We start from the raw sequence: 23,874 nt of genomic DNA, 5'->3' as shown, positions 1-23,874 counted from the left end.
AGTAATTTCTAACTGAAATATAGCATTTACTTCAAATATTAATTTTTAAAATAATTAAAATTTAATTAAAAAATTAAAATAACTCCACAATGATTCTGAAATGGGGTCCATAGGCTACAGCAAATCACCCATGGGATGTATGACATACCAAAATCTCGAATGTCTTTGAAATTGATGATAGATTTTAGACTCATTGGAGGAGTTGAATTGGGGGTTTTGAGGGAATGGAGCCTTAAGTCTGTAACTGAAAATGGTTCAGTGAGGGAGCTCACAGAGAAGAGATCAGTTCCAGATTAATCAAAATAGACTCTGAGGGCCAGAGGCAATGGAACATGGCAGCAGGGGCTGAAAGGATGGAGCAACCACAATTCAGGGGCCACAGAGGGCCAGGCTAGTCAGCCAAACCCAGCACATAGCCTTCCACATGTGCTTCATAAATGTCTGTTGAATCAAAACCAGACACAAGGAAGATTAAAGACAAGGGTTCTGAGAAGCATCAAAGAACCTGGAGGGAATCTGCTTCCCTCAGCCAATTGGTTGGATGCCCCAAGGCTGGGCACATACTGCTGGTCCCATCTACCCCATCCGTGGCGGGCAGAGTCTAGCTGCCCACCATTCTTTGTTCTAGGATTCTCAGTGGACTGGGAAGCCAGAAGGAGATCCCACCTTCAAGGGCTTAGAAGGATTGAACTGCTTGGAAAATCTCAATAGATTTTCATCACCCAGAATCAGTGCCAAAGTCATGCCCCATGGGATCTGGACAAAATAAGTGAGAACTAAATTAGTTTGCTGCAGAAATTCTTAAGAAGGTAATAAATGTGCTGTGCCAGGGGTTAAGAATTCAATCTGGAAAACTGAGTCTCAAATACAATTTCCTTCCTCTCTGGGTATTCCCCATAGCTGCCTTAAATACTTCTCACAATCACTTTTGTAAAGGCACATATACAGTGAGTGACATTTAATGATGAAGGTCACGATGATCCTGACAATGAGGGTAGTTGACATTTGTTCAGTGTGTGAGTTCTTAACTTGGATTCTGTGAACCAGTTTAAAAAATATTTAGATAATTTATATTTTAATATAATTGGTTTCCTTTGTAATTCTATATGTTCATTTGATGCATTTAAAACATTATTTTTTGATGAGGTCTGGAGGTTTCATCAGACCTTCAAAGAAGATCAAGGAAGATAAAAAATAAAGGAAGGAAGGAAAGATAAGAAAGATAAGAAGGAAGATAAAATAAAGGAGGAAGGAAGGAAGGAAAAGAAAGAAAGTTAAGAACCCTGAGTATAGGGCTTCAATGTTTACAATTTTCCAAATATATTTACTTAGAGTGCTAAAATTAGAATCAGGAAAACCCAGGTTCAAATGCCACTCTAGAAACATTAGCTGTGTGACCATGGACAGGTCCCCTCAGCTCTCTCAGGTTTTTGAATTTTAAATCTCCCATAAATTAGGGAATAATAATTGATGTTACTTACCTCACCGGGTTGTTTATAAGGCTCAAATGAAAATGTAAATATAAAGTAGTTTTTAAATCTTCAGACACTATATAAATATCATTTATTTTTCTTCTCTACTGATGAATGAAAGCCAGCTTTCAGTTCTGGAAGCCCAAGTTCAAATCTTGCCACTGACTCATACTGCTTGTGTGACCTTGAGCATATCACGGAATCCTAAATTAAGAGCTTGGACCTTCCTCTGAGACTATCCAGTTTACTTTTTTTTCATTTTACAGATAAGGAAACTGAGACTTAAAGAGATTAAATGACCTGCTTCAGGTCATTGTGAATAAGAATCAGTATTGAGACTGAAGCTTTCTCCACTGGTTCTTTCTGTGTCCCAGTCTCTCTAGGATGTATAAATATCATAATAATTATAAAATAGCAATAATCATAATAATAATGTGTGTGTATACATATAGTGCTTTAAAGTCTGCAAAGTACTTTATATTATCAGCATTGGAAAAGGGAGGGGTTTTTTTCCTCAGAGAAAGTTTGGGAAACTAAATAGATAAATGAATAAACAAGCACACACACATAAACATTCGTATCGAAATGCACACAACCATAACAACAACAATAACTACCATTAACATTGCAATTTTAGGTGTGTAGAGCACTTTAACAAAAAATTCTCTTACATTTAGTCTTTACAATGACCCTCAGAGATAAGTGCTATTATTATCTCCATTTTATAGTTGAGGAAACTGAGGAATATTAAGTACCCAGGGGCACTTATCAATTAGTGTCTGAGATGTGGTTCAAATCTAGGTCTTCCTTACTGCAGTATTAACACTCTAATCATGGCATCACTTAGCTGCCTAATTCATATAGATTTATATTATAAATTTATATAATTTCATATTATTCATATTCATATATTAATGTGTACATATCATATAAATATAGATTCATATAACATATATATACAAATATAGATTTATGTTATGTATAAATATGACACAGATATAGATTGATAGGATACATAAATACATGTATATAAAATAAATGTAAAATATATGTGAATATATTGTACAAATATATAAAAAAATAAATGAACCATATATTAGTATATCTAAATATATATAAACATATATATAGACTCATATAATACATAAATGTATATAAAATAAATGTCAAATATGTGAGAATATATTATATAAATATGAAAAATATAAATATGCCACAAATATATAAGTATATCTAAATATATAATATAAATATATGTAAACATATATAGAGATTCACAGAATATATAAATACATGTATATCTAAATGTGATGTATAGATTCATATAACATAGATTGATAAATACACACACACATGTGTGTATTTCTTTCTTACTCTCCTTACTCACATTGTCTCCTCCCCTTCTTTCTTCCTCCTCTTTTCCCTTCCCTGCCCTGCCCTGCCCTCTCTTCTACTTCTCTTTTCTCCTCTCTTTTTCTCTCCTCTCTTTTTTGCTGTTCTCTTTTTCCACTTCTTTCTTATTTAATCCCCATGATAGCCCTGTGAAGTGTTGCCCAAATAGTATTATTTCCCTTCTACAGGAGAAAAACCACTATGGAGAATGGCAAAATGATTTGCCTGAGATCATATAGCTATTGGATATGCTCTTGGAAGACTGGAAATGGTTTTCAGGAGGGTAGAAAGTAGGGAGGAAGTTAGACTAACTTGGGGGGGGGGAGGTCTGCAAAGTTCAAAAGGCTAAAATGGTCTCAAAACATTCGCAGAAAGGCCAGAAATGCTGAGCTCCAGACAGGATTCAGGGCAGCTGTGACATGTGGAGCCAACTCCTGGTTTTGGAGCTATCATGCCATCCCACCACCCAGCCAGATCTCCCTCTCCATCTTTCTTTAGTTGCTGCCCATGTGGTAGTATGAGATAACTCAATTAGTACAAACAGATAAGGGCATATTAGAGTCCTGGGAGGAAGACATTCCTAGTTGGAGTCCCTAATGCATACAAGGAAAATGGTTAGATAAAGCCTTATTTAATTATATTGCAGGCGGGAAGGGAGGTACAAGGAATCATGCTGTAGTTAAGTATTTTTTTAATGAACTCTTCATAGTGGCTGTGTGGTTCTTGCCAGCTTGTCAGAGAGTCATCAATTACTCAGTCCAGCCATCCCTAGACATGCAGATATCCCCTCCCCCAAGATTTTTCCATTATTTATGAACATCTATTGAACTAGACTGTGCTTTTCCTCTGAAATATTTCCTAAATATTTATCCCCAGTGAGGTGCCCTTATCCTTCCACGAGTGAACTCAGTCTCCTCTTCTACTCACCCGGCCTTTGGACCTTTTAGTGACATTGTCTTAAGTTTATTTTGCCTTAATTCTTTTGGGTCCCAAGAAGGTTGTCTACAACGTGGACAACAAGTGATGATCTTGCTCCTGTGGGAAGTCCTATAGGAAGAGGACCCCTCTACCTTCAGAGGCCAACAGTCCTCTTTGAGCTGCTCAGATGGTTAGGATGTGTCCTCCACCCCCCCCACCCCCCAATTGGGCTTATGGGACTTAAGTCTGTCCCTCTGCAACGTCCATCAGCCACTTTGGTTCTGCTTTTGGGGACCGGTAAAGCAAATGTAGCCCTTCTTTCGCAGGAAACCCTTCAAAATGACGAAAGCATGGCCCTATACTCCATTCTTCTCCAGATCCATTTCCTTTGACCTATGACATGGTCTCTAGCCCTCTCTTCAATCTGGTCCCCTTTTACATATATTTTAGCTTGGCCATATCCTTAGTGCAATGTGGCACCCAGAGTTGAACCTAAAGTTCAGGTTTGACTAGTCTTATGAGTCTATCACCTTTCTGATTTGGGGTTCTATATCTCTCTGTGGAGCCTTTTGGGGTGCTATATCATAGTTCATATAGTTTAACCTGCCATCATCATCATCCACAATTACAAGCATTTATTATGCCCCAAAAGGAGCAGTTAGGTGGTTCAGTGGGTCAAATGCCAAGTCTGCAGTCAGAAAGATCTTCCTGACTGGCCTTGTATTCTGGGCAAGTCACATAAACCTGCCTCAGTTTCCTCATTTGTAAAATGAGCTAGAGAAGGAAATGGCAAACTACTCCAGTATCTTTGCCAAGAAAACCCCCAATGGGCTCACAAAGAGTCAGACTGAAACGACTGAATGACAATAAAAATATTCTTCCAAAATAACATACAGAAATATTTGGTGCCTTTAAAGGATATATTCAATTTCTCCAAGTCCCTGTTTTATTAGCTTACGTATCAGGGACTCTGATCACTGTGTTCAGTGGCTCTATAGTATTGCACTAGGTTCTAGACAGCTGGGTGATTGAGTGAGGGTGGGGAACAGGGTATCAGGACATGGAGTTCAAATCCAAATCTGATTTCAGACTCACTAGCTGGGTGACCCTGGACAACTAATTTGTCTAATTTCCCTCAATTGTAAAATGGGGAAAATAACTCCTACTTTGTTAGGATTGTTGTGAGGATCAAATGCGACTTGATTTGTAAAGCACTTAGTGTAGTGCCTGGCATGTAATAGGCACTAGATAAATGCTTATTTCTCTCCCCTTCCTGTTGCATAATGATAGTTGGTACTTAAGCTCCAAATAGACTATCCTCCCAGAATTTGGTAACAAGACCCACAAATGTCACCCTGGAAAGGTGAAGTTAACTGAAGCGTGAAATAGAAGAGATTAGCCATCTGCAGAAGTAACCCAGTCTAAGAGATGCTTTCTAAATGTGTTGCTCATAAGGCTAGGGCGTGTCCCAGATTTCAATTCAGAGTTCATTAAAGGCTGGGGTTTGCTCCCAAATCTCAACAATTTAAATGAAACTAATGGAAGAGATAGGAATCTTGGGAATTGTAAACTGGGGGGTGACTAGGGCAACATAACCGAGGGTGGTGGTGGTCTGTCTCTAGTGGGTTGGTTAAGTGCAAATTCACCAAAAGGTCACAGATTGAGTGGGGAGTCATCTTTCAGATAACTGTGTCAGCCCCTCATGTTGCGAGACCCGGAGAGCCTAAGTGACCTTCCCAATGTCATAAAGATTCTCCATCTTCAAGTACAGGGTTCTCACCATTGCTGCATCTGAAGCACTATACTGAGAAAAACCAGTTTCTGAAAATGCTGAGAATTAGAATTTGAATATGGAGTCATGTCAGTAGGCCCCAAACAGCCTGCCCAGGAGCTCTGTTCTGAACAGCTAGCCCTGACTGGTCTCTTTGACTTTATCATCACCTTAGCAAATGAGTTCATTTGCCAACTGTGTTCCAAGGGTGGTGCTGTACCACACATGCTCAGTGAGGCAAATAGGTGGTGTAGTGGATAGTGCTGGGAGTTGTAGTCAGGAAGACAGACTTTAGTTTGAATCCTGCCTTAAATATCCATTTAAGCACCTGCAGACTCAGTTTTCTCATCTGTATAATGGCAATAATAATGGCCCCTACCTTACAAGTTGTGAGGGTCAAATGAGATACTGAAGGAAAAGCACTTTAGAAATCTTGAAGCAAAATGTTGGGGAGAAGACTGGACCTCTGATTTCACCAATAGAGATTGTTGTTGTTTGTCCTTGTTCTCAAACATGACTTCAGGAAGATGATTCCATGACATGTAAGTGAATTGGATTTCAGTGAAGGAGGCGCACCAGCCTCTCTTTCCCCTCCAGAGTCATCTAATCCAGTGGCCAGATTTGGATCAGGACCATTGAGGTTTTAGCTTCAAAGGCCCAGGTCTCCCATTTCATCCAAGGCCATCTTCAGTCATCCTGATCACCATTTGACCATTGAACCTGGGTGGCTCTGGAAGGGAAGGTGAGGCAGGTGACCTTGCCCAGCCCTCCCTCAGTGAAATCCAATCCACTTACATGTCATGGCATCCCCTCTCCGATGTCAAGGTCTTCTTGAAGAATGAATGAAGGGCAAACAACAACAACAACTGACTGTGTCCCTTGATAAACTAAGAGGTTAAACTCTTGGGGCCCCAAGTGATTCTCTAAGACCTTTAAGCCACAGGTAACTTAAGGAGCTTTTACACAGATAAAATAAACTGCCACTCTAATAATAATCCCCTCTTAGAGGGGCTTTAAGTTTTATTGAGCGCTTCACATGCACTATCTCTTCCTCAACAACCTTGCCAGGCAAACGCTGCTATTATTCCTATTTTACAGATGAGGATAATGAGGTTCAGTCCAACCAATAAGCATTGTGCCTCAGAGAGATCCAGAGAGGTCAAATAACAAAAGACCTTGCGCACATCACGGGGTGAGCGTTGGAGACAGGATTCTTGAATGCCAAGTTCATCCCTGTAGCCCCTCGGCTATGCCACAGGCTGACAGAGCAGTAGCATGGCAGCAGCCCCGATCACACTCTGCAGGGTTCTAAGTTTGCAGCCCTTCCCTGAATGTCTTTCTGTCCCCACTCGGGGAGCTGGGTCCACTTCCCGTGATCCCTCAGGCCCTGCCCATTAAGAGAGAGCCAGCAGCCGGGTAATGCGGCCCAAGGCTCGGCCTCCCCCGCGCGCCCTTCCACCTGCCAAGTACCCTTTGCTCCCGCACTCTAGGTGGGCTGCGACGCCTTTTATTTGGCTTTCTGGTGCTGGTGGTCGCGGACTATCCGGACCACTCTACCTGGTTTATGGGCGGAGCTGCCCACGGGGCGGGAGGAGCCCAGCTCACTCCCGCAGGTGCGGAAGCTGCCCCTTGGGATAGGAGCGCTCCACGCGCGCTCCACTCTCGCGGGCTCTCTTTGACCCGCTCCTCCCTCCGGTCACAAGTAGGTGCCCGGCTGTTTGCTCTGCCTGGCTCCCGTACCTGGGGGATCCCATAACCTCCCAGTTACGTCGCAAGAAGAAAATGGCATTTAGACTTTAATAAACTCCCCCTCTTTCTTTGTTACAGGAAAAAAGGGAAGGGAGGGGGCCGGGAGCTGTCCAAACAAACAAACAAGGAGGAAGCTCGCGGTCCCCGGGCCAGGTGGGGCGGCGGGGCGGGGCCCGGCGCAGGGGCGGACTTCCGCGCTCCTTCCTCCCCGGAGAGCGACCCCACGTTCCTCTGGGGCCGGGCCGGGCCGGCGCGTCTCTCCGCGACACCTGCTCCCGCCTCCGAGCGCGCGCACGTGCCGGGGGTTTGCACTCCCACGGTTTGGTGCATTTTCATTTACAGTAGCATGTATATTTTATAAGTCTCCGTGTCCATATTTCTTGGTGATTTACTTGTAAATTTCCTAAATGGGGAAGCCACACAAAGGTCGCCAAGCTGTGGTCTGAATTAAATCGCGTTTCCTAATAGGAAATAATAACGCAGACAGCAGAAACATATAGGCAAGGGGGGAAATGCATTCTCAACTGGAAAGTTATGGAGTGTTTATAATCAAGGAGCTGATTCAGAAGGGGGGGGGGTCCCTGTCATATAAATCACTGAATGCTCTTAAAGTTGTCGTCCTGAAGGGCTAAATCTTTCTAGCCTCCGCTTCCCAGTTGTCCTCGACAAATAATATATTCACAAGTACACATGTGTGCCTCCTTCTCCTTGGATCCCCCTCCCCCATCTTGCACATACTTTGAGGGTGGTCTCAGGAAGTAAATTTTGCAAATGTTATATTTGTAGGGTCCCTAACAGTGGTCCGAGCTTTAGGAACGCACTGTTTTATTTATCATTATGATTATGTATTTTTATTATAATATATTTATTATTGTTGTTATCATAAGTCTTATTATTGTTATTATTGTAGGTGATGGCAGGAGAAAGCCATTTCAAACAGTTCTGATTATTATTAGTTCACCTGTCACAATCTCAAAAGTGTTAGGTGCCGTGGAATCCCATCTAAGATCAATAAATATGTTGGGGAAAATAAAAGAAAGGCAGTGTACTACTATTAGAAGAGACCTGCAGCCTTTTGCTCTATTTGGGCTCTTTTAAAAGCACAGTGAATGGAACACTGGGCTTGGAATCAGGAACACTCATTTTCCTAAGTTCAGATCTGGTTTCAGACACTAGCTGTGACCCTGGGCAAGTCACTTATGTTTTCCTCAGTTTCCTCATCTGTAAAATGAACTAGAGAAGGAAATAGCAAACCACTTCGATGCCTCTGCTAAGAAAACCACAAATGGGGTCAAAAGTTGCACATGACTGAAATGACTCATCCACAACAAATTGCCTTTAAGGAGCATGGAATGGATACTAAGTTTCTTGAGGGCAGAGAAACAATTTCCTATTTTTGTCTTTGTATTTGTGGTAATAGCTGCCACATAGTAAATACTTTATAAATGCTATTATTGTAATAGGAGGAAAGCAACATCAGAGAGCCTTTAATAGAGCTGGAAGGAACCTTAGGGGTCCTTTAGCACAATTCTTTCACTTAATAGATAAGGAAACAGACTAAATACTTCCCTATGTCACATAGCTATCAGAGCAGGGATGTGAAGTCAGGTTTTTGGATTTCAAATCTGATTCTCTTTTTGTAACATGTAGCTCTTATCTCACAGGACAACTAATTATAAAATGATATAATGCTGCTTATTATTATTTTGATTATGATTGGGATTATTACCCAAAACCTTGTAATATTACAAGTAAGAGAATTGAACTGGATGTTGTCTAAGACTCCTTCTAGTTTTAAATCTATGATCCCATTTTGTGAGATTCCAAGCTTTTCTTTCATGACTGGTACTGCATCTGATTAGTCTCTGAACTAAGAGATTGTCCTTAGGGATACAGAGATGAAATGGCCATCTACTCTATTCAATTGCTTCTGTGGTAGTTTTTATTACTTGAAATGTTTCTATAATTTTCAGAAGCCCAACTTCTTGCATTTGCTTTTGAGAATTTTAAGTTGGTTTGAGGTTGTGTGCCTCTAGGGTTAATGGCTCTCTGTTTCTCCCATATAAGGAGAAGGAATTATGCTTTTAGAAGGTTATTGGAAAGATGATGGCCATCTAAAAGGAGGGAGAAAAGTTCAAGAAGATTGGTTATTTTCCATTGTAATTCTTGCTTATCCATTCTTTACCTATAATGAGTCTGTTCCTTGTTCTCAGGGGCATGCTTTCAGACCATGTAGAGGCAAATAATAATAATAATAATAATGATAATAATAATAATGATAATGCAGAGTTATCAGGAGTGTTCTTGGACAATTCAAGTAAAGAAAGTTTGGTCCAAAATCAGTTCCATTTGTTCAATAATGAAGAGAACCAGCTACACCCAACAAAAGAACTCTGGGAAATGAGTGTGAACCATAGCATTTCCACTCCCTCTGTTTTTGTCTGTTTGCATTTTTGATTTCCTTCTCAGGTTATTTTTACCTTATTTCTAAGTCTGATTTTTCTTGTGCAGCAAAATAACTGTATGGATATATATATATATATGTATACACATATATTGTATTTAACATATACTTTAACATATTTAACATGTATGGGTTTACCTGTCACCTAGGGGAGAGGGTGAGGGGAAGGAAGGGAAAAGATGGAACAGAAGGTTTTGCAAGAGTTAATCCTGAAAAATTACCATGCATATATCTTGTAAATAAAAATAAATAAGCTACAATTTAAAAAAAAGAAAAATTGAACTTTTTTTTTTTTTTTTTTTTTTTTTTTTTTAAAGACAGTTTGGTCCTATTTTAACTGATGAAGAAACTAAAACATAGACCTTATTAGGTTAGGACTGTCTCAGACCAATCATAGATGGGTGGATTGGAAGTGGTTTAAGGGCCATCTCATCCAGTCTCTTTAATTTGCAGGAAATGGAGGCTTTCCTAAAATGAAGATGTCTTGGTCTCTTGTCTTTAATGCAGTGCTCTTTAATTAGTCTAAAACTATAGTGTGAATAAGAGGAGATCCAAGTGGACAATGTGTACTTCGAATTTTTTGTCCTTATCCTGATCCTGATTATTAGTGCTCTCACTCCCCTATTGTTTTGTAATTACTTTGCATAAGTATTTTATTTACGCAGATGAAAACACTTTCTCCCAATAGAATTTAATCTCCTTGAAGACAATTTCATTATTTTGTCTTTGTATTTCTAACATTATCTTTTAGTATTTAGTAAATATTCTGTACATTCTTGATAAATAAATGGTTAACTATAGTAACAGATCTATTTATTTTTTGATCTTTTCTTACCAAGGATATCTGGAAACACAATATTATGACTACTGCATATTCTACCCATTTAGAAGATCTTAGTAAGATTTCCCAATACAATGGGAAAACACACACACACACACACACACACACACACACACACACACACACTACTTCCATAGTCAGAGTACTATATAAATGGTATTAAATAAGATCATTTATGTGCTTCAATGCTCAGGCTTTGATATAGGTGAGGTTGTCACTCTTTCTGGATGGAATTAGCTTTCTGTGAGAGAAGCATGGCTTTCAAATTTAACTTCCTCTGATAGGTTCTAAGATCTAGAATTAGAAAGAACATCAAGGTAGAACACCTTTTACATAATACTAAAATACTTAACCTGTAGTATTTCATTTCATCATCAGGACAATCCTGTGATGCTTTTATTATTTATTTACATTTTACAAATAAGACATCTGAGATTAAAAGGTCTTCTTGACTCCAAGTTAGTGTTCTACCCACCATTCCAAGACGCACCATCTTGTTTGATTATTTTATAGCTGAGGACACTGAAGCCTAGAGAAAATAAATGACTTATTAAAGAGTGTGTGTATCCTAAAGGGAAGAGCTGGGATTCAAATTCAGATCTGGTGTGCTAAATTCAGAATTCTTTCTATTGAACTACACTGCCTTTTCTTTTTAACCTTCACAGTTGACGGAGCTTCTCCCAGTTGGCTTTGCCCAGGGGATCCTAATAGGCTCAGTTGGGTTTCCTAGGAATTAAATATCCTTTTTGGTTGCTGACTGCTCTGGGAGGCCCAAGATCTGTTCTCTTGGGAAGCTTGGGTTGTGCACTTTCTATGAATAATTCTGCTAGCAGGCAGTGAAGGCTTTCTAAGGACATAGTGTCACCTCTCTCCTGAGCCAGCCAAGCTCACTGAGGTCCTGTCAAGCAGAGAAATGTTTGCCTGTGAGTTTAATAATGGTAGGCTATTTGGGAGAGCCAGAACAACAAATGGGGACAAGGAGGGACAGCCTCCAATTGAGGGGAACATATGAGAAGTCTTTGAGACATAGAGATTTCATATCCTTGGAAACAGGAATGAATGATTTAAAGCTTATTTGTTTATGTTTGTTTATCATTTGGGTGCCTAGTGTTCCTATGATATAATTTGCTTCACAATTTTAGGATCCTATTTTACATACTAATAACACCTTACACTTTCTGTATATAGTGCATTTCATCCAGAGACTGTGTGGGTATCTATCTATAGATACACAGACTCTCCTGTTTATCTACACTGTGTAGTTAATACTGTACATAGAGAAGGAGAGATACCAAGTTACCCACCCCTGACAAACTCTTCATCAATGAAATGTTCCATTGGAGGAGGATAAAACATAGCAACAGAATTCCTATAGGCTTTCAGGGCCTGCTGACTGCATTGATTGAGTAAGCTGAAATGTGAATTCTTTCTCTCTTCCCTTCCACTGAATTCAACCCTGGCCAGGTAAATGTAGCAAAGGGAAGAAATGTGAGTTTTGCTTTCCATCCAGAGGGTCAGTCCTTTGTCCACTGTAGTCAATATTCAGTCAAAAATCATTTATTTAATGTCTGCTTTGTACCAAGCGCTGTACTAAGTGTTGGGGCCTGACTAACTGATTTAATAATCTAATAAGCATGTTATGGATACTTAGGGAAGAGTCTGTGTTTTTTGTTCAGCATGGGGAGCTATTGGGGTGTAAACTCTTCCCAAGAAAATTACAACTCATCTCTGATTTCTTCCATAATTCTCAGGGAGATGTTAGTTCTACCTAGAGGTCAAGTGGCTTTTCCAGGGTCACACAGCTGGTAAGTGGCAGTGGTGCTATTGGACACCAAGATCTTCCTGACTCTAAGTCTAACTCTTTGTCAATGATATCTACTCTGGTTCTTAAAAGTGGGAACTTGGTAAAATTAAAATATCCTGGAAAAATGTATTGAGTTCCAAAATGTCCTCAGAATATAACTCTGTAAATTGGCTTTATTATTGTACAAAGTTGTGTCGGTCATCTTTCTTGACATTTGCCAAATTTTGGACACATGCTTTGATATGACCTAGAGATGATAGACCTGATTTGCTTATAATATCACTCTTTATGTCTAAATCATGAACCCATTTCAACTTTATTTTGGTATAGGGTGTCAAATGTAGGTCAATGCCTAATTTCCAATTTTCCCAATAACCTTTGTCAAATAGTGAGTGCTTATCACAGAAGTTGGGGTCTTTGGATTTATCAAACACTAGATTACTATAGTCATTGACTACTGTGTCTTGTGAGCCTAATCTATTCCACTGATCGACTACTCTATTTCTCAGCCAGTACCAAATGGTTTTGATGATCACTGCTTTATGTAGTTTTAGGCCCTACAGCTGGGCCACCATCATTTGCATTTTTTTTTCATTAATTTCCTTGAAATTCTTCACTTTTTGTTCTTCCAGATGAACCTTGTGATTTTTTTTTCTAGCTCTGTAAAATAATTTCTTGGGAGTTTGATTAGTATGGAACTGAATAAGTTCATTAATTAGGTAGTATTGTCATTTTTTATTATATTAGCTCGGCCTTCCCATGAGCACTTGATATTTTTCCAATTGATTAGATCTCAGTTTATTTGTGTGAAAAGTGATTTGTAATTGTGTTCATATAGTTCCTGACTTTTTGTTGGCAGGTAGACTCCCAAATATTTTACATTATTTACAGTTTTTTAAAATAGATTTTCTCTTTGTATCACTTGCTGTCTGGGTTTCTTTTACACTTGGCAGGCGTGAAAAGCTAAACTGGTCCTTTAAGGGGATGGGGAACCCTTTGCCTGCCTTGTCATTTAAAATGGAAACAGACCTGATGCAGAGAATATACTGAGTTTCTCCTGTGGAAGGTGGGAGGTAGGGAGGAGAAAGCAAAGAAAGACATATTTTAAAAGTTCTTGACCTGATGACTGGAGGAAGAGGCAAATAATAGCTCATATACTTTTAACATTGAAGATGGGGATTATCTCCATTCATCCTGACCGATGTCTTGACAATGAATTCAGATACCCTGAAGGAGAGAATGATGACTTTGCACAGCCTTACCTCACTTAAATGCTGCAAGTCAAGACATCACCCTTGTGAGAAGGAAAGCCAAACAGAAGATATATCTTTTAATTTCTTAATTAGCTGAATATATTGTATTCCATTTTACAGAATATGTATTCCATTTTAATTCTAGAGTTTGATTCATTGCTCAGGCTTAGATTACCCAGGATTCCACCCAGGACAGTAGACTTCATTCTTCTATATTTCTTCTACATAATTATTATCAATCTCAGATAGGCTATCTATGAGAAGGCTGGAGGAAGGATAGGGAGGAATAAAATTAGGAAGGGAGAGATGAAGTACTTATGGTCAGAGCTACAAGAATATTATGTGTGCTAATTAATATCCATTTTGTCTTAGGGTTAAGCGGGATTCTTTGGTGCCTCCACTGAAAAGAACCACTACTGCTACATCTGGAAAAGGCCATCCATATGTGGAAGAAAGTACCATTCCATCACCCTCAGAACCTAGAGGTTTCTGGATCCAAGGTATCAATTATGTTTCTTTTGTTCCCAAATAACATAATGTAGAGTGGAACAATGACATACACACAGCCCACAACACTTCTGATGTGGACTGAACCAGACCAAAATGTGGATTCTCTCTGAATTTAATATTTTTAGATATAAATATATATATGTGGTTTTCTAAGTCAACGTGCAGCCCTTAAGAGGCTTGTTATGGGTTAACAGTCTCCATTTCTATTTGTCTTTGACATCATTAGTCTCAGGTTTTTTTATCTTTGAAATGAAGGGATAATTGGGCATATCATGTGTTAAAGCACTCTGTTCTGCCCTGCAGATGGAAATATCATGCACATCCCTGTCCCTTCTCTCTGAAGAACTCAGTCCCTATAACCTCTGGGGTCCCTAGGATCCCTGAGGATTGGTAGCTATTATCCTGGACTTACAGAACTCTCTTACTACAAAATCCATGGGAATCTATGGAGTTGTCTCATCACCATCATGATTCAGTAAGTGAATGGGTGGTTGCAGAGTCATATTAATGTTGGGGAGAGGTTCCATCATCCAACCATCCAGCAACTTATTCTTTCCCATGATGAAGCAGAAGAGAAAGACGGAAGGCTTTCCTTTCCTCATCTGTGAAATAAGAGTCGGTCTCATTGAACTTGAAAGATCTAGCTAGCTCTAAAGTCAGGCTTTCATTCTATCCTAGGACTTAACCATGGCTTGGGCTTTCCTTTATATTGTTTGCAATCCTGCCCCCCCCCCTACAAGTGGTGAATATGGATTAACAACTTGACTTGTAGGCCTGACTTTAGCCCAGGGTAACAGAAACCTGCTGGGATATTATGCCCCCTCCCCAACCAGTATTTATAATAGGAATAAGCCCTTACAATAAAGTCTTTCCAACAGGCCTTGTAATGATAATCACACTAGCAGGTGCCACCACAATAAAGAAACCAGCCTCCCCATGAACAGATATTAAATTAAAAAGATCAATCAATCTGGATCCCAAATTCTAGTCCCAGCATCATTCCTTCCAACAAGGGAGGGCAACCCAGTTCATCAGTACATGGTAACAGGTGAAAGACCTTTGGATTGGCTGGATTCTTTTTGTAGCCTGATAATAGGCAATTCTACTGTGTTTTTTTTCTCCTTCTGATTGCCATTTCTGAGTTGGTAAGTAAATGATGCTGGAACTACTCATGACCCCAAGCCATGAGGAGAGCATCATATTCTCTCTCTCTCTCTCTCTCTCTCTCTCTCTCTCTCTCTCTCTCTCTCTCTCTCTCTCTCTCTCTCTCTCTCTCTCTCTTTCTGTCTCCCTCTAATTCTATGTCTCTGAGCATCACTCTCTCCTCCCTCATTGTTTCCCCTCCTTTTTTGTTCTGTTCTGTTCTCCTCTCTCTCCCTTTCCCTATCTACCTTTTCTTTCTCCCTTTCTCTGTCTCTCTCTTTTCTGCTTCTGGGTCATTACCTCTGTTTCTGTCTCTCTCTCCCTCCTCCTTTCTCTATCTGTCTGCCTCTTTTTCGCTCCATTTCTCCTTTACCCATATTCTTTTTGTCTCTCCCTTCTCTCTGTGTCTGCCTGCATCCATCTCTCTATCTCTGTCTCTCCCTCCCCTCCTTTCCCTTTCTCCCTCCCCTCCTTTCCCTCTCTCTTCCTCCCCCCTCCCTCTCTCTCCCTCTTTCTCCCTCCCTCTCTCCTTTACCCATATTCTTTTTCTCCCCTTCTGTCTATCTGCCTGCACTTATCTATCTGTCTCTGTCTCTCTTTCTCTCTCCCTCCCTTCCTTTCCCCCTCTCTCTCCATCTGTCTCCCTCTTTCTCCCTCCCTCTTTTCTTTACCCATATTCTTTTTGTCTCTTCCTTTTCTCTGTGTCTGTCTGCATCCATCTCTCTGTCTCCCCATCTCCCTCCTTGTTGAAGTTGTGGCCATTGCTGTGATGGACTGGTGAGTCACAGCTCATTGGTCTCTCTGCTCCAGGAATGCCACAGTAGAACAGTTTCTTCTTTTAAAAGTATGACATCACCTAGACTAGCCCTTGATTCAATTACCCTCAGAAACACAGTCCACTGTCTCCTGCTTTCTTACTTTTCTGCTGCTGTCATTTATTTATTTATTTATTTTGGGTGCCCCGTATCCCTTAGTTACAGGGCAAGGAGCAGTCCTGGAATGCATATCCCTCTAAATCCCCCTGTCTTGTTGCTCTTGCCCCCCACCCCCAATTCTGTTTTCTCATACAAACCTCGCTCTTCCCTAACCCTTTTACTCTCTAAAGCTTAGCTCTTATTAAATGCTTTTTGTCTGCCTCTCCATTCTGCTGAACTGACAAACAGGTGGCATCTATTAATGTCTCAGATGGTGTGATTGTATTGGGATGGTCACAAGAAGCAACTCCGAGGCCTGCAGTGGAATTTTAACCAGTCCCTCGATGTGGACAAAGGCCCCAGGACTCTTCTTGTCTAATTCCATGCTGCTTTGGGCAGGATCCCTTGGCAATTACGGTTGGGTCCCAGATATTTGCCTTTTGAGTCTGGGAATATTTCCATAGAAATCTGGGAATCATCTGATCCTGATCATCACCAGAGGATTCAGTCCCAAGATATTCCTCTTTTAGGGCTGATTACTGATCAGCATGGAGTAGTGGACAGAATACCAGTCTTGGAGGTAGGAAGACCTGCCTTCAGATTCTGCCTCAGACACGCACTGCCTTGGTCACTTCTCAGTGGCCCAGGCAGCTCTCTAAGATGCTAGAGAAGTGGCTGATTTGTATCCATGGACGAGATTTGCTCACAGGGAGCTCTCCACACTCATTTGCCTGGTACATAGCAAGTGCTTAATACATTTTGCTCAGAAGAAAAAAAAAAAGAAACAAAATGAGAAATATCTCGAGTTGTCTCATTCAGGGTCAGTAACATGCTATATTTTCCCGTCGGGAGATCTATGGAATTCACTTGACAGTTATATTGTTTTGATCTTGTCCCTTAAAGTTCTGTAGTGAAAGTATAAAATATTAGATTTCGACTGGGAAGACTTGGCTTCAGGTTTCCACTGCACCAGTTATAGTTCCCCTTCTTGGTCTGGGGTTTGATTTCATCCTAGTAAAGGAAATCCTTGGTGGGGAAATTCCCTCTTCTGAAGCAAATTGGAAACTATTTGGGGCCTTTTACTTTGAGAGAGCTATAATAGAGTCCAAGGGATTTGCTTGGGATTGAATAGCCAACGTGCTCAAGGCAGCACTTGAACCCAGAACTTACTGCAACTTGTGCATCATACCACATTCCCTCACATGAGAAAAATGAACACACTAGGCATTATTATTATTATTATTTGCTGAGGCAATTGGGATTAAGTGACTTGCTCAGAGTTACCCAGCTAGGGAGTGTTAAGTGTCTGAGGCAGGATTTGAACTCGGGTCCTCCCGATATCTGGGCTGGTGCTCTATCCACTCCGCCACCTAGCTGCCCCACCTTGGGCATTTTTGTAAAATTTTAAAGTTTGCAATATATTTTGCAAACCTTATCTTTCTGGACCTTTTACACCGACCCTATGAAGTAGGAAAGGCAAGTGTTAGTTTTCTCATTTTGCAGATGAGCTAAGTGAGTTAAGCCACTTGTCCATGGTCAGTTTAGCCAGGATTAGCAGCAGAATTTGAACTGACACCCCTCTGACTTCACATTCACCTCCATAGCCATTGGATTACGCTAATACTTCCTGCCTATATAATTCCATGGCAAATCATTTCATCACTTTGAGCTTCAGTTTTTTTCATCTATAAGCTGGGAATAGTAAAGAGTCAGAATAGTTTCCCTATAAGGTTGTTGTAAGGAAAATATTTTACGCAAATGGGAAGTATTTTAGGAGCTATCTCTTCTTCTGGCTAGATATCATTGTTTATTTAATTTGAAATTATCTAAAAATACAATAATATTATTTTGGAGATACTACTTAGAATTTTCATTTGTGACAGATTTGTGAATAACGATTTGTAACTGTAAAATAAAAGTAAACCAAGTTCCAAATGAGTGAATAAAAAAGAAAAGTAGGGAAAAGAACATTTAAAAATCCAACTAGCAAAAACCCCTCACAAAAAGACATTCATTTTCTTCAGCATATGCACCAAAGATCTCTCCCCCTTCCTTTGATTCAGGACATGATTCACTGGTGATTGAACTTTGAAGAAGAGAGTAGGATATGCAAACTAAGGAGAGGAGGGGACTATTTTTATTAAATCATTTTATCAATCACTGACTGAAATATCCACCCTCCCTGCTGTTCCCCATTTTGAATGTTTTCATGTTAAGAAGGGAAGACATGCAGGTGCAAGCTGTCTGCCTCCCTCTCCCCAGTCAGAGTCCAAACCAATTTACCCTTCTCCCCCACCCTCTCTTCTGCTCCCTGAATGTTCCACTCCCCTTCTACCCTCCCCCCAAAATGTTGCCTAATCTATGGTACCAAAATATTTCATGCAAATTAAGGCTGGGTTCAGAAAAATACCTGTGAAGAGGTATTCCACCATATTTCTTGACTTGAGATGATGTGCTCATTTCCAATGACATACTTCTTCATCATTTTGAAAATGTATAAAAGTTTGCTAAAGACAATTTTATCCACCTGATGGAGATTGTGAAAAAGGAAATACTTTTCCCTAACTCAACCATTATTCATCACAACTGGAAATCATTTTGGAGAGAAAGGGTTGTGACCCAAGTGAAGGCTGTTCCTTGGGGCTTGAGTTTCCCAAAGGCTTAAGGGTAAAGAGGAAAGGGGGCAAAGGAGAATACGAAGGGTATTTTTTAGGGATACAAATATATGGGGAATACAGAAATTTTGTTTGATGGGTGGAAATAGGACAAAAGTTGACAGCTGCTTGTGGACTTTTTCAGTCAACTCCTAACTCCTACTCTTACTGCTATTATTCCTACTCCTAACTCCTCCTCCTCTTCTTCTTCTTCTTCCTCCTCCTCCTCCTCCTCCTCCTCCTCCTCCTCCTCCTCCTCCTCCTCCTCTTCTTCCTCCTCCTCCTCCTCCTCCTCCTCTTCTTCCTCCTCCTCCTCCTCCTCCTCTTCTTCCTCCTCCTCCTCCTCCTCCTCTTCTTCCTCCTCCTCCTCCTCCTCCTCTTCTTCCTCCTCCTCTTCTTCCTCCTCCTCTTCTTCCTCCTCCTCCTCCTTCTCCTCCTCCCCCCTCCTCCTTGTCTTCTCCTCCTACTGCTCCTACTCCTACTACCATTCTACTATTATGACTATGACTACTCCTCCTACTCCTACTCCTACTATTACTACTACTGCTACTCCTCCTCGTACTCCTCCTAACTCCTACTCCTACTCTTACTCCTATTACTACTTCTACTCCTCCTCCTTTTCCTTCTCCTCCTCTTTCTAACTACTCCTCCTAACTCCTACTCCTACTCCTATTCTGACTCCTATTACTGCTCCTCCTCCTCCTCCTTCTCCTATTCCTACTCCTGCTACTACTATTACTATTACTACTATTACTCCTACTACTATTACTACTCCTACTCCAATTATTACTACTATTGCTACTCCTCCTCCTATTCCTATTACTCCTCCTAACTACTCCTCCTAACTCCTACTCCTACTATTCCTTCTCCTCCTTCTTCTAACTCATTCCTCCTAACTCCTCCTCCTCCTCCTATTCCTACTCCTGCTACTACTATTACTATTACTACTATTGCTCCTGCTACTGTTACTCCTCCTTCTCCTCTTCCTCCTAATTACTCCTCCTACTCCTACTATTACAATTACTTCTACTCCTCCTCCTTCTCTTCTTCCTCCTCCTACTCTAATTATTACTACTATTTCTACTCTTCCTCCTTCTCCTAATTACTACTTCTAACTACTCCTCCTAACTCCTACTCCTACTCCTACTCCTGCTACTACTATTACTATTATTACTTCTACTACTCTTACTACTCCTACTCCTGCTACTACTACTACTACTACTACTACTACTACTACTACTACTACTACTACTACTACTATGATGACTACTACTGCTACTATTATAATGGTAGCAATAGTAGTGATGATGATGGTGATGGTAGTAATAATGGTAGATAGAGGTAGTGGTAGGAATGTCGATGGTGGTGTAGTAGTAGCAGCAGCAGCAATAGTAGGAATAATAGCAGAAGTAGTAGTAGTTGTAGTAGCAGTAGGAGCAGCAGCAGCAGCAGCAATTGTAATTATATGGCCAGGGAAATTCATACATCTCTTGCTTCATAACCAACAGTTTTTCTAATATTAGAAATACTCTCACTGTTGAGCTGGGGTCCTCTGCTACCCTCTTCTCCCTACTATGTTTTCTTACTCCCAACCCAATATTCACAGGGAAAACATGATTTGACAAAATAATCAAGTTGGTAGCATAATGAGTTATTAAATAAAACATCTAAAAAGTTTAAAAAATTCATTTTGTTGTTTATAGTTTTCTCCTAACAGTGCCCAGTCCTGTAAGACCCTCTCTTCTATCAAAAGAAAAAGAATTAAGTACAACTTCCTGACACAGTGGCTATATTCGATGGAATATGCAACATTCTGCCCTAGCTGTCCTTCACCTTTGTACCAAGAGGAGAGAAATGTATCTCCTCATTTGTTCTGAGGGATCCAGATCAGTCATACTGTGGGCTGTGTTTTACTCAGTGGAAATGCATATGTGCATGTTTGTGTGTGGCATTGTACTGCGTAAAATAGATGCTAAATGAACATCTATCTGCCCGCTGGAAAGGACATGCTGATTATGCTCATCACTGTGCTTTTCACTGACCATCGGAGTCTGTATTGCCATTTATGGTGCTTGTTTATTTTTGTTCATGGCAAAAAAGTCTGGCTCTTGGGACAGATGATCAGATTCAGTCATAACTCTGACATTACCTCAATAATCTCAATTTCTGTGAGCTCAGTTTTTTCAATTAATAGAGAGGAATTTGTGAACCACCTACTATGTGTCACCTATTATATCACCTGCACCTACTGTACACTATGCTACATGCTGGGGATAAAGTTTCTCTTCTGAAGGAGCATTTATTTTAATTTAGGAGATTTTATAGAAGACTTTGTACACAGGATAAATGGTTCAGGGAGTTTAGGGATGGGGAGATAACTAGTAGTTGGAAAATCAGGAAGGATTTCTGTAGAAAGTGGTATGTCAGCTGAGTAGGAGGTAAGGGATCCTACTAGGAGGAAGAAAAGAGAGGGCACATATCACGGAAATGGTCAACAAGATCTCAGAAATTGAAGTGCTTCAGGTGAGTTTATCATTAAACACAAGGAGACTGGACTCAGTGATCTCTGGCACAATAAATGGTGAGGCCTTAAGGACTGGATCCTATGCCATCCTTTCCATCCTTCCAGGTTGCAAATCTCTGACTGAGGCCGTTCCATCACTCACTGATCTATTATGTACTATAGTTTTCCTCAGAAAGCATTATCTCTTGATAGATCAGTAGATGGATAAGCCCCCAAAGAAAAATATGAATTTGCAGGGTTTTGGAAATCCTAGGCTTTAAAAAAAGTATTTTAAGATACCCAAATCAGAGATTACTTTTCTATTAGTTCCTCCTGAATATAATTTTAAATATTTAGCTTAGAGAGAAGAATACTTGAGGAAGATTGGGCTGATGTGGTAGTAACAATAACAGCATCTGTCTTCAAGTATTTAGAGTATTATAATATAGAAGAGGGATTAAATTTATTTTGTTTGGTCCCAGAGAGCAAAACAGGGATTAATGGGTAAAAGGTGTAGAGAGCCCAATTTCATCTTGATGGATGTAGGGAAGTTTTTCCATCTGCTACCCCAAAGTGGAATGGGCTGCCTTGGGATGTAGGCCATCAGCAGAGCTCTTCAAACACAGGTTGGATCACCTCTTGGGTCCAGAGCAAAGGGGGTTTTGTTCAAGTGTGGGTTAGACTAGCCAATCTCTGAAGTTTTTTCCAGTGCTGAGATCCTGCAATTGTGTGATTCTATTTCAGAGTTTAGTGTTTTTTTTTTTTTTTTTAAACGAATGGGCACTCCAAACATTGAAAATTACATGGAAGTGTTACAGAACACAGGAAATCTCCCTAAATCTACTTGACTCTGCAGTAGTCTACCCCGTAATTACTTTCCTTTGTAATACTTGTCTTCTTAAAAAATATATAGTATTTGTATAAATATACACATGAACAGAGTATATGTATTAGCAGTGAGAACCAGTTTGGTGGCTTGAACCCTAAATTCACTCCTCTCTTTGTAAGGAGAGCCCACTTAAACTCCTCTAATACCCTGTTCTTTGGGGGCTCGGGGACTTGCCCTTCTTCTTGTCTTCTGCGGTTAGTCCTTGTAAATCCCCTCCACTTGGCTACCTAGAAATTGGGGAAGTTCTCAGCAAATTCCCTTTATACTTTATTCTTTACACAGGAATGTAAAGCAAATGTGTTTCCAACCTTTTTAAATAATTAAGGTCTTCGAGTCCTTGTATCATTCTGGCTGCCCTCTGTTGTACCTTCTTGATTTCGATAATATTCTTTTCATATTAATGCGATCAGTCTTGTAGAACTGCTCTCACTGCATTCCAAATGGAGGCTCACCACTGGCCCCCCTCCATTAGAGTGTGATAATTGTCTTTGACCTGCATTCCGCAGCTGTACGCCTCGCACTCTGGTTTCTTATATTTCCAAGGCCAGGTTTCAATTCCTCCTGCTCCTGCTCCTTCCTATCCCATGCCTTCCTTGGCCATTGTAATCTACCAAGTCCGAAGTTTTGGAGCGATCTGTACTCCTTGTGCTTGCTTGCTGTCTCTGTCTCTGTCTGACTGTCTCTTTCTGTCTGTAGATCTTTTTTTCTCTCTCTGTCTCTGTCTGTCTTTGTCTCTCTGACTGTATCTCTCTGTTTTTCTTTCTCTCTCTGGCTCTGGCGCTGTATGTGTCTTTCTTCTTCCTTTTCTTCTTCCTCCTCTTCTTCCTCTTCCTCCTTCTCTTCTCTTCCTCTCCCTCTGCCTCTCCCTTTTCCTCTCTTTCTCCCTCTCCATTTCCCTCCCTCTCTCCCTCTCCTCTTTCTCCTCCCTCCTCCTCTTCTTCCTCTTCCTCCTCCTTTTCCTTCTTCTCCCTCTCCTTCTGCCTCTTCCTCTCCCTCTTCTTCTCCCTTTCCCTCTCTTTTCCCTCCCTATTTCCTCCCTTTCTCCCTCTCCCTCTTTTCCCTCTCTTCTTCCTCCTCCTTCTCCTCCTTTTCCTCTCTTTCTCTCTCTCTCCCTCCCTCTTTCTCTCTTCCCTTTCATCTTCCTCCTCTTTCTTCTCTTTGTCTCTGTCTTTCACTCAGTTACTGTCTATTTCTACTTCTCTCTGTCTCTGTCACACGCAGTCACACACAACTGGTGCTGTTAAAATCCACTTATTTTCCATGAGTTAGTAGGGATGAGAATAAAAGAAGAGGTTAGGTAGAGACAGAATTTGGACTCAAGGGTTCTTGCTGCAAATCTTATTGCCTCTTATGCTTCCTAAATGGGGAGATTTATTTATTTATTTTTATCAACAATTGGTTATTATGATTATAAATAAAAAAAATTTTAAGGTACCAATAATTACAAATAAGATTCTTGAATTCGAAGCATCTCTAACCCGAGAGTCCTTCTGACAGTGAGCCCTCTGGTTTCTTTTAGAATGTGAAGCAGTGTACACAGGAAGAATGCCCTACCCACAATGGGGGACAGTGGAAAATCCATATTGGGTTCCAGGTC

At 40.4% G+C, this 23,874-nt stretch overlaps 1 long non-coding RNA gene across 1 annotated transcript in view; it reads left to right on the top strand.

The window, feature by feature from the left end:
• Window positions 1-15,078, top strand: part of LOC141543753 (uncharacterized) — an 84,719-nt gene extending 69,641 nt beyond the window's left edge. The window contains exons 2-3 of the long non-coding RNA XR_012482513.1: window positions 14,037-14,164; window positions 14,478-15,078. This is a non-coding gene — a long non-coding RNA (uncharacterized LOC141543753). The remainder of the gene's footprint in view (window positions 1-14,036; window positions 14,165-14,477) is intronic.
• Window positions 15,079-23,874: the final 8,796 nt, after the last annotated feature.

Source organism: Sminthopsis crassicaudata, chromosome 5 (assembly GCF_048593235.1).
Source record: "Sminthopsis crassicaudata isolate SCR6 chromosome 5, ASM4859323v1, whole genome shotgun sequence".
Taxonomy (NCBI): domain Eukaryota; kingdom Metazoa; phylum Chordata; class Mammalia; order Dasyuromorphia; family Dasyuridae; genus Sminthopsis; species Sminthopsis crassicaudata.
This window is presented reverse-complemented; position numbering and strand designations above follow the sequence as displayed.